Source organism: Amblyomma americanum, chromosome 2 (genome assembly GCF_052857255.1).
Source record: "Amblyomma americanum isolate KBUSLIRL-KWMA chromosome 2, ASM5285725v1, whole genome shotgun sequence".
Lineage (NCBI taxonomy): Eukaryota > Metazoa > Arthropoda > Arachnida > Ixodida > Ixodidae > Amblyomma > Amblyomma americanum.
The window spans coordinates 158,004,470-158,017,184 of NC_135498.1; positions in this window are offsets into that span (position 1 = coordinate 158,004,470).

The window sequence follows — 12,715 nt, forward strand, 5'->3', positions numbered from 1 at the left end:
GTGCACATGCTGAGCGCATTGAGGATGAAGCCTGGGAAAGGGATATAATTTTCGATGATGAAGTTGACCCAGTAGTTTTCGCCATTGGCAGTTCAAGCAGCTCGTCTGAAGAGTCCAGCTCTGAATTGAGTGGCATTGAGGAGCTGGAATAATACTGTTTTCTTTGCAGAGTTTTTGCATTTAATGTTTGTTGGTTGGTTTATGGGGTTTAACGTCCCAAAGCGACTCAGGCTATGAGAAACGGCGTAGTGGAGGCCTCCGGAAATTTCGACCACCTGGGGTTCTTTAACGTGCACTGACATCGCACAGCACACGGGCGCCTTGCTTTTCGCCTCGATCGAAATGCGGCCGCTGCGGCCGGGATACGATCTCGCATCCTTGGGTACAGCAGTCGAGCGCCATAACCAGTGCGCCACTGCAGCGCGTTTTCCATTTAATGTGAACAACACTACTTGCCTCCTTTGAGGATTTCTCTATCCGGGTGTTGCTACGGCATCTAGATAACGCTTGGATGCTGGTCACACTATCATCGAAAGTCATTGTGAAATAGTTTCTGCCCGAATTTTCAGGTGTCAGCTGAAACACGAAGACAGGTTTCCTTGTCAAAACGTTGGCTCGGCTTGCGAACTGAGGCTGCCGCTCAACCTTTGTTCAGTGCTCTCTCATACTGTGCAGCCATCTTCTTCCTATCTTTCTACCATGCATGTGTTCAATGTCACTGCTTTGCATTAAGCAAAAGTGCCCGTGTCAAAGAACTACGGAAATATTTAACGTCCAGATGACTGTCCTTTCTTCCTCTCTACTTTATGAGGTTCTCACTGTGCAACATTGCTTTGTTGGTCCTTTTTTATATAATATTACTCATGTCTGGTGTGTTTTATGCCGTGTTATGCGTTGTTTTCATTTGGGTGTCTCCTCTACTGTGTGAATACCGGGACTAGGTTTTACTGCAATAGCACGGCTCCAGACGTATGAAACGTGAGCAAGAAAATTGCGTGCCAGTTATCATCGTGTTTTAAATTTTTCTTACTTGTTACTCACTTGTTCCTGCTTTATTGTGCTGCAGTTGCTTTTTATTTTATTTGTGACATTGTGATAGTTTGATCGTATTATTGAGTTCGAATGACATAAAGCAACAGAGACTATGGAGACACTAGCACCGTAGCCGCTGAGCCACTTGTGATAGTAAGATGCCATATATGTTGTATGTAGCATCAGCAACTGCCATCGTTCCTAGTCATGTGTTCAAAGTCTTCATAATTATGATCATTTTCTGCCTTGTGCATATCGTGCTTTGTGCGTTGTTTCATTGCTGTCTCAACTCGCATTCTGATTTATCTAATATGTATAAATATTCTGAGGTTTTTAAGTGCCTTGTGGCCTCCTCTCTCTAAGACCACATGACCCATATGACTTCATTCTCTGGAACTGGCGTCACAGAAAATTCTTCACAAAAGATTTTTTTAGTGCTGCCTGCATGATTAGCCTTATCATATTGTGTAGCTCACTACAATTTGTGCTCCTATATATGCTGTTTGTCCCAAGTTGTTGGCGACATTGCTCTGCTGGTCTTCGACTGTGTATGCCAAAGTTTGGCAGTTTTCATGCTTGTTCCCTGCTGAAGTTATATAGTATTTATCCCATGCTCCAGCGCTGAAATTTTGGCCTACTACAAAACTGCGAGAGCAATTGGCACAGAAGATACTGAGAGGGTGCCGTTTAATAAAAAAATGAACAATTGGTATTTGTGGACTTTTGGCATTTGGGGACATACGCTTCAATGGTTCACCTGACATCTAGCCTTTTTTTTTGGGGGGGGGGGGGGGGGTTTAAAAATTGATTTCCTCAAGCATGTAAATGATCAAAAAAGTCTTGGACAAGAGAATTTTGGCGCACTGTTCTCTTTACAATACAGGCCGTACAAACATGGTCGGCCATTCACACGGCATGCACAGCAAATATCGACATATAACATTCTATAATCTGCAACACCAGTTTTCAAATCCTGGTATGTTTGGGCAGCAGTCAAAAAACTACAGTAACTCACGATCGAGCACAAACGGTTATCTCCAGTAACAAACATGATTTCTATCATTGCGGATATGTACAAATATTAAAAACATGCGAGGTGATGTTAATTATACCAGCCACCACGTTCATTCACTCTGTACTTACACATCCTTTGTGTAGAAACCCGAATTTTCGCCGTTGATATTGTTACCGCGAGAAGGCGGCGAGCTACCGTGGTTTGTGAGGAGGACGAACAGCGAGCTTTGGGACGTTGGACCCCATGAATTATAAATCCAAAACAACATCGCCAATCTATACCGCGTAGCCTCCAGACGACGCTGCCTCGAATAATTGAAGCCACACTGAATTCTATCACCCCACAATTATTGATTCATTGTGTGCAGCATGCGAAAAAGTCCGTGAACACCGAAAAACAGCGCCTCTCAGCACGTCCGTTGCCAACTCTCACTTCACTTTCGTTTCCCTGCGGAAAAAGTTAACAGCACGCTTCTTATTAAAGAAGTCATTTCATTTTGATAACAAAAAAGGCCACTTATATATGGCTCGCATTTAGACTTTCTATCTAGAGATTCGCCGAAAAAAGATAAAAAAAAAGAACAAACCTACGCTGAGGATCGAACCTGGGCCCCCTCACAAAATGAACAAACATGCCCGCGCTTCGTACCACTCAGCCACGACGCAAGGCGGAGTGACACATTTTGTTAGTTTTTTTTTTGACGGACTATAAACTTATACTTCCGTACCTTTGGCTGTGTAGACAGCTATGTATGAAACGGAGTATACAACAATCTGGAAAAATGTGGAAGCATTTGCACGAGGCCTTGATCAATAGAGATAAGTCTGGTCGCGTCTGGCATTGCAAAACAAAAGGATAAAGCCATGTGCCGGCGGTTGGGACTGCGAACAAGGAAACGGTGCACACATTCAAAGCAAAATAAAAATAATTGAAATGGGAAACTTCACTCACGAGGAGTGGTCAATTGCAGCAAAAAAGTTCGTGCACAGTTTGCTTAAATTCTGGTAATCATGATCATATACACGGGTTAGACAGTCGACTTCTGTTGGTACATGACTGGTTTAGGTTACTCATTTACGAAATGATTTCCAACTGGCTACGAAGCCAAGTTGCTCAGCTCCACTGTGCATTGCATTAGAAGAGTCTTGAAACTGAAGTGTTTCAATTGTCAGACATCTGATCCAAGTGCAGGCAATTTGAGATAGAGGGGGGGGGGGGGGCGCTGCCTGTTCTTGAAAAATGTTAGGGGGGGGGGGGGGGGGGGCGACCGCCTACCTTACGTTCCCGGTTCCAGGGTCCCTGGCTGTGGTATTCCGCGGGTTATTGCGGCTGACAGTTGGAGCACATCCTCGCTTGTCCTCACAAACGCTTGCTGCACATTGACATTTCTGCAAGCCGGCACAAGCTGCCGGCTTTGAGAAGTGCGCAGATTAATCGTGCTTACCCGCGGCTTGCATCGAAATACAGGAAAGCATTCTCCTTGCTACAAGAACTCGTATGATGAAGGAAGGACTAGTTTCGAGTCATTCTAAAGAGAAAACGCTTGCAACCGATGAGCATTTATGAGGACAGCCGTCGTATCAAAGGTGAAGAGGCAAATCTGGTTATGTCCTCAAGTTGTTCCATTATGGTGGCTTCCAATGATTTGGGGCTCGATATGAAGGTGTGCTCAAGAAAGAACTCGTGCACTCTGGCGGCAGCGGCTGTTTTGGAGGAGGAAATTACGGCTGCAGCGCTAAAGCCTTCTGGAGTCATAATAATGTATTATTTCCTGCCAATTCCGGCAGGGATTAATTGCCACGCATGGCCGTCGGGATCAAAAGAGAAAGAAAGCTATAGATGTGCCAAACTGCTTTTCTCTATACACGAAAGGCTGTGTTTTAGAATTTAGAAAAATGTTTATGCTGCCCTCAGGGATCGATCGAGCGCGCGAGCCGTCTGCACACAGCTGGAAACCGACGTTTCCCCAGAAGCAATGGTCTTGTATCAGACCACCCTCTTTACTTAGGAAGGTGCTGGGTTCAATACCCCGTGACGCCGGGTACCCACCGATTTTCTAAGGGTTCAAGGTTTCTCCTGGCCTGGTGCTCGGCTGGACCATTTGGGACGAAAATTTGAGAAAAGTGTCGTGGATCAAAGAGTTGTGTTGATGGACCATTTATTCGCTCCGCCGTCTAACAACCCTAACGGCCCGTTTATACTTGGGCATTCGGCGGGAAGAGCGAGCGAAATTCGCGGCCGCAGAAATTCTGCCTGCTTCACACGTGACGCGGCCACCACGTCACCGCTCGTCGTCTGCTCATGGCGCACACGGATATGGCACGGAACGCCCAATTTGAAATACTGTTCAGTACGCTTGTATCTGTTTTTGATGTAGTTATGTTAACTGAGACCTGGTATAATGATGAAGCCAATGCTCTAAAATTACCTTCTTACAACACTGATTTGTTATACCGAACCACCTCTCGGGGAGGTGGAGTGTCCTTGATGGTGAAGAATTGCTTTGTTTGTGGCCAAGTGCCAAATTTTACTTGCATGCAAGAAAATATGAATTTATTTGTTTGGTAGTTGAAAAATATTTAATAGGCGTAGTATATCGTCCGCCATCTGGGAATGTGCAAAACCTTTGTGTTTCGGGAATCTTTGCTGACATTTTCAAGTGAAAATAAGCTGCGTGTAATCATTGCCGGTGACTTCAACATTATTATGCTTGGGGATTTCCCTATTAAAGGGGAACTTGAACAAATATTAAGCGTTTACGGATGTAAGAATATCGTTAAGGAACCAGCAAGAGTGACTCTCACATCTTCCATTTTGCTTTACATATTTATAACCATCTTGCATGAAACTAATATAAAGGCTGGAACAATGTGCACACATATAAGTGATCATTTTGGCATATATATGTGTTTAGAGAAATGTACTATGCCCAGGAAAAAGCTTGCCCCGCAATATTTTCATTACTTTTTAGACACAGCCATGGACATGTTTAAACGGCAAATTTCGTGTGTCAAATGGAGTGCTGTGCTTAACGAGACTGACGCTGAAAGTGCTTTTAATCTTATTTTTCGTGCAAGTTTTATAAATATACAATCAGTGTTTTTTCATTAAGATATTTTCGAAGTCAAAGAAGATACGTAAGCCGTGTGTTACGAGGGAACTTCTGCGAAAGATGGAAACAAGGGTTAAACTATATGCTAAATTTCTAGCTACTCGTGATTCAGATGTATAGAAAATTTTTTTTAAAATTCGCAATAAACTGAAAAAAGAGCTTAGATGTGCGAGAAATGATTACTTTTGCAATTTTTTGGAGACCAGAGCAGGCGACACAGATGAAATTTGCAAAAACAAAACGCACTCCTATGTAGCCGCACAAATCTAACATTGTTACGAAGATTGAGCGTGGCACGGCACAGATCTCGGGGGCACGTTTGGCGGACGAGTTCAATAGATATTTTGTCAATCTTAATCCAGACTGTCCTACTGATGGCGCAATCAGTTACATCAAAGTAGTTCATCAGGAATCCCTTTTTTTTGAGCCCTGTAATAGAGGTTGAAATTGTTTCAGTATTTCAAGGACTAACAATAGTGAAAGCAGCGATGCAGATGGCATAAAATTTCAACCTGTGAAACATGTAATCATTATTATCTCACCTTGTTTGGCCTGGATATTTAACCTTTGCTTATTGCAGGGAGTGTTTCCGAAACGATTATAGCTTGCAAAAGTCACAGTGTTGTATAAAAAACGTGACAAGAACGACATTGGTAATAATAAACCAGTGTCAATACTTCCAGTTTTCTGAAAGGGATTAGAAAATATTATTTTCGACAAAATAAATAACTTTTGCGATAAATACAACGTACTATCCAGGTCACAGTTTGGCTTCCGTAAATACCGGTCAACAGAACAGGCTTTACTAGAACAAAAAGAATTCATTTTAAATGCTTTTGTGCAAATAGAATTGGCGCTGGGTGTGTTTGTAGACTTTACAAAAGCAATTGACTTTCTTAACCATTCTCTCTTAGAAAATTAGAAGCATATGGAATACGTGGGAATGTTCTAACGCTGTTAAAATCATATTTAAACGATCGTCAGCAGTATGTTTACCTCAATGGTTTCTCGTCAGCTGTGAAACCAATAACATCAGGAGTACCACAGGGAAGTATACTTGGTCCCTTTTTATTTCATATCTATTTAAATGACATTGTCCATATCGACCCGAGCAATAAATATATAATTTATGCCCTTGATACGACTATGTGTTTTTTCTGCTGCGTATCCTAATGATTTGATCACTAAAGCAAACGACTCAGTAGCACGGCTGCATGATTGGGCAAAAGCTAACGCGTTAAAACTAAACACGTCTAAGAAAAGGGCTATACATTTTTCGTCCCAAAAATAAGAACATTTTTAGTAATACAGATTTGTTGTTAGGTAACTCAACAATAGAAATACTCCATGCTTTTTAGACTCTTGGTGTAGTTGTTAATGAAAATCTGCCTTGGGATAATCACGTCGAACATGTTTCCAAGCTTTCAGGCATAGTAGGAGTTACGCACATTAATAAAGAGTCGTTGCCATTAAACGTTAAAGGCAACCTTTACAATGCATTATTTGACTCTCACATTAATTATCCTCACTTAGTTTAAGGTAATACTGCTACAAATTTAAGAAAAGTCCTTCAATTGCAAAACCAATGTTGCGACACATTTTAATGTTACACTGGATCACCCAAGTTCTCCTTTATATGAACAATTAGGGATTATAAAAATTACTCAACTCTACCTTTACCGTCTATGCTTAACTTATAAAAAGATGTAAAACAAAACAAACTTCTTGTTGTTAGCTTTCTTATCAAAGAGAACACCTTCGCATAATACACGTTGTCCGGAAATTTGGAACATTGAGAGGTGCAGAACAAACTACGGAAAGCAAATGATTAAACAAAACTGTCAGGATTATTGAATATTTGTTATATACATAACATACATACCGAAAAAGCATCAGTGAAAGACGTAAAAATGTTTTTTTGTGATTAAACCTATTTTCTTGAAGATTATTACTTTATCCTGCTATACCTGAATTGATTTTTGTTTTTGATGACTTTACAATCTTTCCCGTACTTTTCTTGTATGTAATGGCTTGAAATATACCCCTTTCTATGTGTAAATATGCATTTGTAGTTTTTGTGTATGTCTAGAGCCATGTGAATGCGACATATCTTCAATAGCACTACAATTGTCTCAGTATGTACAAGTCAGCCTCATTATTGATACTACGTTCTTTTTTTGGTTTCATGATAACTTGTTTTATTACGTGCTGTTTTCATTTGTCATGATCGTTATGACCGCGCATAGGTTTGAAATGTTGTGTTCTGTCTTCCGCTTAGCTCTGCCATTGTGGAAGCAATTGTGTATTTTATATGGGGGGCGGGAACCAGTCAAGCTCTCGAGCTTTGTTTCCTCTACCTCCCCAATCATGTTGATGGATTATTATAAATAATATTATTATAGGTAGATAGGTAGGTAGGTACGTGAGGTTTTCTCCTTTTTAACGGGAGGGCACCACTAGGATGGGCGGCCGGACCAAAAAGAACATAAAAGCGATAGTATGTAAGCGCACAAGGAGAGAAAAGAAAAAAAAACGCACGAGAAACGAAAAAAGATTAGAAACAAGGAAAGGCTTAAGCCAGGAGGTACGGGGTTCGCTCATCGACCTCGTTGACGTCCGACTCTGCGGTTTCGTGCGTTTGAACAAGTGCTCCACAAAAGCGTTAGACGACGCTTAGGTTCGAAGCATTCCTCGCTCTTGTCCTTGGAGCTGTCTCCTCCCTCGCCCACTGCTGGACCGTGAAACCCGAGCGCCTGTGGGATTGTGGTGCCCTGCGTCGGCCTCAGATGGAGTCTTTGGCTCGACATCACCAGGTACTCGATGGTCTGAGTTGAGTTGCGGTGTTGAATGCTACAGGTGGGTTTAGCCTTGCTTTATCTGCCGGCAGTTGCTCCTCCGTAACGTCCCTTCTGTATTAACAATGTCCTAAAGCCAGCCGCGTCTACACCACAAAGCGCAGTCTCTTATAACAGCACACATTCTCTCCCGCAGTCACCATCTATGCACATATTCAGTTACAGTAGAACACATAGGCCATTGTAGTGCCACAATCCATACACACATTCACTCACAGTATAACGAAGTCCAGTACGGAAGACACCATCTACGCACACATCCAATCACTGTAGGCCATAGTACGTTCCTGCTGTCACCATTTAGAAACAAGATCCGTGTCCTGCAGAAATGTTAAAAGAAGGCGTGCAGCCTTCCTTCTGCATGTCAGGTTTCCACTCGGGTAGACAATGTCCTGAACTGTACTGTGACGGGTTCCTGTCTTCTTGAAGGAAGCGAAGATCACATGCCTTTCCGCGTTGTACTCTGGGCAGTACATAATATAATGTTCGATATCCCCGCACACACCCCATAAAGACAGAGCGGAGACAATGCTATACCCGTGTTATACCCCTGTCACACGGGCATTTCGAGGGCCCTCGAACCGATAGTCTATCAACTCAAAGGCGATCGAGCGCTGCTACAAGGGCAGTTTCAATGGCGATCGAGTCAATAGCCTATCGAGTCAACGGAGCAGCACGGAACTCCATCGAGATTTCGAGGGCCTTCGAGCGCACTTTTGTACACGACACATTCACGGTACAAAAACATGAACATACATTATTCGCATAACATTTAATGCAAGCAGTCTGTAAAATTATTCTAAAATTATATTAGACTGGTTTTAAGCGCAATAATTTTGCGTTGCAGTCTTTGCGTTGCTTGCGTACTTAACGTTGACAACATGGCGGCGCCCTGCCCGCCCGCTTCACAGCGATAACAGCTTCGTCGCCAATCCCTCAAAGCAATATCGTGTTCTAAGCTGTTGTATTCGCCTTCGATTTGCCCATTCTTACCCTCGCATAAAGTTTCAAGAGAAAAAAGCTCTTGTTTTTCAGATATCATAGCAATTTCCCAGGTCTTAGGCCTGACGAAGCAGCGCTCCGACGCAGTTGGACTGGCTTGGTTTTGGCTCGTCTTGTATTAGAATGGCTACAGCAGTGGCGGCAAATGTCCATCGCGTACGTGCAATTAAAAGGGTTTTGAACGACTTTCGCGTATGAGTGTATTTCAGCATCTAGTATACATTTATCAAATATTTTTATTATTTTTGCAAAATCCAAAGTAGCGATTGTGGCGCCACACATCTGTGGCGTAAGACATGAGAACCATTTCAATGGCCATTGAGATTTGCCGTGTAGCAGGGACGAGTTCGATGGCGATTGAGAATCTCGAAGACCCTCGTCTCGAGGGTGATTGAAACTGGCCGTGTGACAGGGGTATTATGCTTCCATGCAGGAGTGCGAGCAGAGGCCGTGCGAATTAGATCTAGAAGGCTCGCCTGAGATCTTCTCAGTCCCGTGGTCACACATGGCTTGTGGGACGCACTCCACAGGACACTTAAGTGATCGAGCACCGTTTTCCTGTAGAGACTTTTTCCGTCTTGAGGTACTTTTTTTGATGCAATCCTTGAGAGAGCTTTATGGGCGAGATTGTCTTCCACCTCATTACCGTTGACTCCTATGTGAGAGGGCACGCATTGGAAATGTGGAGTAAAGCCTCTCCTGTGCAGATTCTGGACCATGCGCAGAGTGCTTATAGACAAGGCGCTAGTAGGGAATCCACGCTGTAACCTCTGAAGGGCAGATTTTGATTCAGGATGACAACAGGTTGAGCCGGACAAGACCCTTACTTCCATAAAGCCGCCTCAATAGCAACACTTTCAGTCGTTGTGGAGGATACGACAGCAGTAAAGCGTACGGACCACTTACAGTACAAAGAATGAGTGTAAAAAGCCGCTGCGCTAGCTTGTTTGACGTTGTCCACAGAACCATCAGTGAAACTTTGAAGGTGGTAGGCATACTCTGTTTCCAAGTGCTCAAGTACAAGCGAATGCGTTGCTACCAAAGGAGAGCTGCGCTTTGCGATCACATGGGGAATTGTGACCTTACAGTTGAGGGTCGGAAAAGACCAGGGGGGTTTCAACCGTTTCCTTTGCCTTCGGACATTAATGCCTAAAGAACTAAGAGCATTGAGTGCCAAGTAAGCCTTCGACTCATACCTCTTGCAGAGCCGCTGGGGAGGGATCGCCCAGCTACCGTCTCTCCTAGGCGGTCAAGATGCATTAGTAGTCTCTAAGAAGCGATAAGGCCAACAGGTTTTGATAGGGACTCATGATGTACTGCCTTATTCACTGCCGCCTGGAAACTCCAGTGGCTATTTTTAGGCCATTTCTGTGGACAACTTCGAGACGTTCAAGTTGTGATATCGAGGGGGAAATTAAAGGTAATTGATATATTCTGCGACTGACTAACAGCGCTTCATGAAGTTTGAGTATTGAAGAAGGATGGTTTCCCCATTGTTCAAGTACAATTCTACAGATCACATTGAGACGAGAAGATATAGATGAAACAATCGCGTCTACAGCTTTTCGCCACTCTAGACAAGAGTTAACAATGACGCCCAGGAAACGCATGTGGTTGAATTAACGGATGTAAGAGTGACCGAGGTCTATCTTCATCCGCGCTTGACGTCTTCCTACACCTGGAAACAGAACAAAGCCGGATTTTTACACTGACAGAGAAAACCCCACACCTTGAAGGTAAGCTTGTGCCGAAAGTAGAGCCTGTCGAACTATCAGGGTTAATCTCTTGCGTTGGTAGCCAGTCATCAAAATGCAGATGTCGTCAGTAAAAAGTGGCATACGCACTTGCCTGCAACTTTTTTTCAAAGAATCGGGAAGGCGAGCCATTACGACGTTAAAGAGCGTGGGGGAAAGAACACTTCCTTGAGGCACACCTCGTGATAGAGCCCTTTCGGTGCTTAACGTTCTCCCTAACCGTAGACGAACTACGCGATCACTTATAAACTTGTAAATGAATCTTAACATATGGCCCTGTATGCCTAAGCCTTGCAAACTGTATCGAATTGAGCTCTGGAGCGCGCTTTCGTAAGCTTTCGCAACGTCAAGAAAAATGGCTACGGTGGAAAGGCCGAAAACTCTCGGGTGTTCAATGTGACTCACCAAGTCTAAGACGCTATATTGGGCTCTATGACTTCGTCGGAATCCTGTCATACATGTTGGCAGTGCCTTTCTGTCCTCAAGCCACCACGATAAGCGTTCATTTACCAGCTTCTTCATCAACTTAGCTACACAGGAGGTCAATGGCACAGGTCGATACGAGGCAAGGTCTGTCATGTTTTTGCCAGGCTTCAGTACTGGAACTACATGTCCCACCTTCCATGACGGAGAAACATCGCCAGTCTCCCAAACTCGAGTGATGAAGTTGAGGAGCTCCTTTCTGAGTAGCAAGGGCAGATTATTCAACATTCGATTGGTGATGCCGTCGGGACCCGGTGCACACCGGCGCCGACGGCCACTGAGCGCAGTCTGAAGCTCACGAAGCGTGAACGGAACGTCCATGATAGAAATGGAGGAAGCAGGTGGTGTATATATATCTATTCTATAATCAGCGCGTACGAGTGCCCAATTCCTCTGCCAACCACGCAATAGGTTTTTCCTTGTGTATTGCAAGAGCTTCAAAAGGCATCGAAAAGCGAGATTCTCCAGCAAGGCTGCCAATAACTCGCCATGTTCTCGTCATCGCTGATAACACAGTCAAACTAGCGCAGAATGAGGCCCATTGCGACCTGTACAGGTCGTTCGTGTGCCGTCGAATAGCAGAATTCAGACTACTGAACGTCGTCTTCAGTTGCCTGTCGTCCTTCTTCCGCACGAGTTGGCGCTCCGCCCTTCTCGCTGCGCAAAGGTTCCTGAGTTTTAAATCGGGGGTCGGAAAATGATCAGGTAACTTGACCACCGTATTTGCTGACAGCTTACTAGAAATCATTTTGTCAACAACATCACCAGAAACAAGTTCTAGGCGCTCTCTGTACTTGTCCCAGTTGACTACATTGCTAATTTCAGGACCATGCATAAGAAAGTCGGCAGCAAACACAAAAATCGGATAGTGATCACTTCCCATGCGGTCAGGCGCTGTTCACCAACTTAAGCGGACGTCAGTGGAATGCAATCTCAGGTCTATAGCTGCCGCTGAGGCTGGAGGCCGGAAGAAAGTGGGGCTTCCGCCATTGGCAACACACATGTCCAAACTGTCAATAACCTCTACGAGTTTGCGTCCACGGGAATCCGTGTTCCTGTCACCCCAAACGGCATGATGGGCGTTGAAATCACCAAACATTATTCTAGGAGGTGGGCAGCGGTCGCAGAGCTGCTGTAGAAGCAAATCCAATGCTACCATCTTCTGCGGAGACACGTACACGGATGCAATAGAAAGGATTCTCACAGCCGCTACATCAATGTCATCTCTGCAAAGGTCGGCAACGCTTCGAGAAACATGTTGAATTTCTCTTCTTATGCAAAGCGCAGCACTTACTGCAGGAAATGACTTTATGCTGGAGTTTTTATGGGCGACATATCCATTCAAACATCTCCCGCTTGGGAAGCCAGCTTCTGACATGGCCAATACTCGAACGCAAGTCTCTTTCAAGAATAGTTTTAGTTCAGCTAACCGACTTAAGATCCCAGCGCAGTTAAACTGCAA